We start from the raw sequence: 4,966 nt of genomic DNA, 5'->3' as shown, positions 1-4,966 counted from the left end.
ATTCATTCATGCGCTCCGCCATTCATGCTCGCACGCGTTCATTCATTCCCTGCCCCGCCGCCATTCCTTCCCCCGCTCCAGCGCCCCCCGCGGCACCCCCGCGCCCGGTGCCCGGCCCCGAGCCCCCCGAGTGTGCCCCGGCCCTGCGCGGCAGGGGGGAGCCGCTGAATCAGCCGCGGCTGCGCGGGGCCCGGGCTGGCGGGGAGCCGGGCTGGGGGCGGGGGGCGGGCGCTCCCTGCGGGAAGCCGGGGGGTGGGGGAGCCCCGGCCGCGCCGGCTCCCGGCGCGCTCGGCCTCGGTGGGGAGGGCGGCGGGACCCGAGCGCGGTGGCGGCGGCGGCGGCGGCGAGCGGCGCGGCTGCCCCGGGGCCATGTGGACGGGCGGCCGCCGGCCGGGCCGGCTCCGCCGGGCGGTGAGTACCTGCGAGCGGGGAGGGCGCGGCGCGGGCACCGGCGGGGGGGGGGCGGGGCGGGCGCCACCCACGCCCGGGGCGGGCTCTGCTCCGCACCCCCGCTCCGGCCGGAGGGGGGGGCGGGGGTGGGGGAGGCGGCTGTCCAGCCTCCTCTCCGCTGCCCGCGGCGCCCCCTCCGGTGCCGGGGCGCCAGGGCCCCGCCGCGGAGGTTTCGCTGGCCCCGGGAAGGGGGTGGGGGTGGGGGGTCCGGCCGGCCACTCCTGGGAACCGGGCGGTCTCGGGGCGGGGCGGGGACTCGGCCTCCGCGCGCGGCTCTGCCCCTCCCCGCCCCCCGCCGGCCCGAGCGCCTGGGTCCGGTTTGCGGGCGATCGCCCCCCAGACCCGCGCGTCCCTGCGGCGGGCCGGAGGGTGGGGCGGGGGCCCGGGGCGAGGCCAGGGGACAGGTGGCCGGGTGCCGGCAGGCCTCGTCCTGCCCAGCGTCAGGGGGCAGGGCCAGACCCGGCTCGGGGAGGCCGCCCCAAAGGCCGAGTGGCCGGAAGGAGGCTGGACCCCAGGCCGGTTCACCGAGCGTTTGCAGCGCGTGGGCGCGCGCCAGCCCCAGAGACCCTCCGTCTCGTTCAGGACCTGCAAGGCAGGGGCTGACATTCCCCTCAGTTACAAGCGAGGAAACTGAGGCCCAGGGCCGCTCAGCTGGCGCTCCCACCCTCCCAGAACCCCGGCGCGTTGGATGGGAATTTCTGCCCTAGCGCTTCCGCTTCCTGCCTGATTTAGAGGTGTTTCCTTCCTCGTCTGTGCCCCACCCCATCCCCAGTGTGGTTCCTCTGGGGCAGGAACAGCGTGGGCGACCTCCTGGAGTCTCCTGAGCAGCGGGATGGGAGCGAGTAGGCACCCAGGAGTGAGTGGGGGTGGCCGAATGAGGAGCAACTGCAAATGGGTCCTGCAGGGCCTCGGGCGCCCGCTGTGCACAGCAGGGGTCAAGGACTTGGGGCTCTGTGGGGCAGGGTCTCCCTGGGCCTGGCTCCTTCTGGGGTCCCATGCCCTCCATCTCTAGGAGCCATGGACAGATGGCTTCCCTTCATTGGGCCCCAGTTCCACCACCCACCAATGACAGCAAAGACCCTTTCTGTTCCCTGGGGTCCAGGGGACGTGGGAGAAAGCCCCTTGTAAACTGTGGTGTGCTATCCAGCCAGGCCCGGCGTGGCCCTGCTGGCTGGGGCAAGTGGCCCATGGAGGCGGCTCTGCCTGGCATCTGTGACGTGCAGGGCGGGGAGGCAGCAGCAAGGGCCCTGGCAGCGTCCCCGAAAACCCTTAATTTTCCCGACTCTAACTATAATCAGGGCGGCACAGAAAAGCAAGCACAGTGGCAGATGCAGCTTCTTCCTGGCTGCTCAGCACAAAGATGCTGGGCGAGGGGCGGCTGTGCCTCGGTGGAGGACCCTCCTGAGCTGCGGGCTCATATTTATAGCTCTGTGCTCTGCTGATCCTCAGAACCTGGAGCTGTTCGCACCTGGAATGCTGAGGGAGGAGGGTGAAGGCTTCCAGGAGCCTGTCTTATGGGATGGACTTTCCATGGGCTAAGGTGGGATGCAAGACATTTCCAGGTCTGGGTGGGAAGTGAGTCACAAGCAGTCTGTTAGATCATCTCCCATTCACTTGCAGGGACTCGGGCACAGAGTCTCGCCCACGATCCGAGCCATTTATTGAACACCTACTGTGTGCCAAGCCCAGGATCAGCAGTTTCAGGCATCATCCCCACAACAGCACTCTGAAGGAGTGCCCCTGCTCCTGTAGGCACTTGATGTTGACGAATGAATGAATGAAATGGAATGAAATGAAATGAAATGAAATGAGAGTAGCCCAGGAATCCGTGTCCTGTTTTGGAGACAGTCCATAAATAGTTTCTCAAATCCCAGGAGGTGAGGTCCGGGGCTGAGTCAGAGCTGAACACGTGAGGGTAGTGGAGTGTCAGGAGCAGCATGGGTCAAGAGCTGGGGGTAACAGGGGAGAGTACCAGGATCAGAAGAGGACATACGTCCTATTGGAGTATGGATGGAAGGATCTAAAATGGATGGACAGATGTCAACAGATGGATAGATGGATTAAGGGTTGGGTGGATACAGGAATACATACCAGGATAGATGGATACAGGCATGAGAAAATGGATGGATACTAAATGGATTAGTCAGTGCTTGGATGCTGGGACAGATGGATGGGTACTCAACTGTCAGTAAGATGGTGGATAAAGGAATGAACTGATGGATGCAGGAAGAACGGATGGATAGGTACATGAGTGTATGTTAATGAATGCTTGGATACAAGCATGGAAGTGTGGATCAGTGCACAAATGGACACATGTCAATGGATGGATGCATCCGTGGATGGGCAGATGGATGCATGGATATGAGATACAAGTAACGAGGATGGATACATGGATGAATGGGTGGATGGATGAATACAGGAATTAGAGAATTAGTAGATGGGTGAGTACAGGTCAGCAGATAGCAGGTACAGTCATGGAAGGATGCACGAATGGGCACATGTTAACGGATGAATGGCTATAGGGATGGATGGGTTGAAGGCTGGTTGGTTGGATGGGTGGAGCATCTTGATTCCCTAGATGCTGGTGTCTTGTTCACATGACCCCCAGTGCTCCGGTTCCAGGATAGCAGAGTGGGGAGGCTGCAGGGCTGGAGAGACGGAAGGGGGCCATTAGGCCTCTCCAATTACGTGTTGTAGGATGAAGTAGCTGTGTAACCTCTTGTAAAGACAGGTGACCAGCAGGGAGTCCTGCAGGGAACTCCGTGCCCAGGGAGACCTCCTGGAAGGTTTGGATAGCTCAAGTGCACACCGCTTCTAAGGAAGAAAGGCTGGGGCAGAATCCAGGGTGCAAACTCCGATGGCACAGAGCATGCGCATGGATGCTGAGGACTCAAGAGAGCTAAGGCCTGTGGCTGCCCTCTAGGATTCGTTTTTGGTTTTTTAAAGATTTATTTATTTATTTATTTGGGAGAGAGGGGAAGAGGGAGAAATTCTCCAAGCAGACTCCTACTGAGCTCAGAGCCCCACATGAGGCTCAGTCTCACAACTCATGAGATCAGGACCTGAGCTGAAACCAAGAGTTGGACACTTAATGGACTGAGCCACCCAGGCACCCCTGGCCTCTAAAATTCTCAGGCCAGCGGGGAAATATCCAGAAGCAACGAGACAAGGTGGTTAAAAAGGACAAGTATGAGAATTCGCAGACCCTCCACGCCCTCATCCATGAAAGGGTGACAGTAATAGAAACTTCTGCACTGGCATGAGGGAGGCCCCAGGAAGGGGACTGCGCTCCTGCCAGTGTTTATTGCAGTCCTTGGCCTAGGGCAAGCCATGGTTGTTGACCAATGACCTCTCCTCAGAACCCAAATCCTTCTCTGTGAAATGGGGTAGCAAATCCTAGCTCGGAGGGTTACTGTGAGAATAAGTGTGGTGATGTCTGGAACCCTTAGTGGGTGCCCAGCATGCCCTGTCCATCCTGTAGGGTCCCACCAGCACCCTATAACCAGGTCTTCCTGTTCCAGCCCAAGAGGCAATGGGAAGTTGTGTCCCTACTCCCTCCAAGCTCACAGAGGCCAGCTTCACACCCATGAGATCAAGGAGGGGCCAGGCAGTGGTGGAGGGGCTGAGGGGGTGCTGGAGAGGAAATAGGGTGAGTACTTGACCTATGGGGTTCCCCTCCTGGGTCTCAATGTCAGAGCCATGGGACCTTGGACAAGTCACTTGGCCTCCCTGAGACTGCTTCTTTTAGCATGAAACTGAGTTCACAGCCATCCCACTTCACAGGGCTGGAAGCGGATTTGGGCCATGATGCATGTGCACGATAAGCACGGAGCTTGACACACAGTAGAGACTCAGGAGGTGGGACTGCAGCAGATGAGTCAAGAGGCAGGAGCCGCCAGCTAGGAGCTGTGGAGCCCTTTCAGGAGTGCTGAGAGGTGAGCAGGCCCAGGATGCAAGCTTCGGCAGCCGGCAGCATCCTCTCGGGCCTCGGGCCCAGGCGGCAGGGAGCCCATGGGTTGTTATGACAACGGGAACTTGTCTGATGCAGCCGGTAACTCTAGGAGAAGCTCAGAGGACCAGCTGGCCAGAGTCCCTAGAACACTCCTGTGACCACACATACACAGGGGATGGGACACATTAGAGCTCTGTGTTTTAGGCGTCCTGAGGTCCTACTAGATGCCAGGCTCTGTGATAGAGGCGCCTAGCACCTGTGTTCTCACACCGCTTCCCACAACGGTCCCTGAATGGGGCATCCATCTGCATGTGACAGAGAAGGGACATGACTTGTCCACAGTCATTTTGGGAGTGTTGGAGAGGGATTTGACCTTAGGTCTGCCACCTCCTGCTGGTGATGGTGACAGTGATGGATGTGGAGATGGTGATGGTGATGGAGATGTTGATGTTAATGTTGAGGAGATGGTGGTGGTGATGGTGATGGTGATGGAGATGTTGATGTTGAGGTGATGGAGATGGTGGTGGTGATGGAGATGGTGTTGATGGTGATGGAATTTATGAT

The 4,966-nt window shown here is 59.9% G+C and overlaps 1 protein-coding gene across 2 annotated transcripts in view; it reads left to right on the top strand.

Moving 5' to 3' along the window:
- The first annotated feature begins 377 nt into the window (after positions 1-377).
- BEGAIN (brain enriched guanylate kinase associated) overlaps positions 378-4,966 on the top strand; it is a 43,195-nt gene continuing 38,606 nt past the window's right edge. Inside the window, exon 1 of one of the 2 annotated variants that reach the window (XM_032405944.1) lies at positions 378-411. The gene's annotated coding sequence lies outside the window, so the exon portion shown is untranslated. The remainder of the gene's footprint in view (positions 412-4,966) is intronic. The other variant, XM_032405942.1, reaches the window with a different exon arrangement.

This window comes from Phoca vitulina, unplaced genomic scaffold, assembly GCF_004348235.1.
Source record: "Phoca vitulina isolate PV1807 unplaced genomic scaffold, GSC_HSeal_1.0 scaffold7, whole genome shotgun sequence".
Taxonomy (NCBI): Eukaryota; Metazoa; Chordata; class Mammalia; order Carnivora; family Phocidae; genus Phoca; species Phoca vitulina.
The sequence above is the reverse complement of the archived record's forward strand: the minus strand, read 5'-3'. Positions and strand labels throughout refer to the sequence as shown.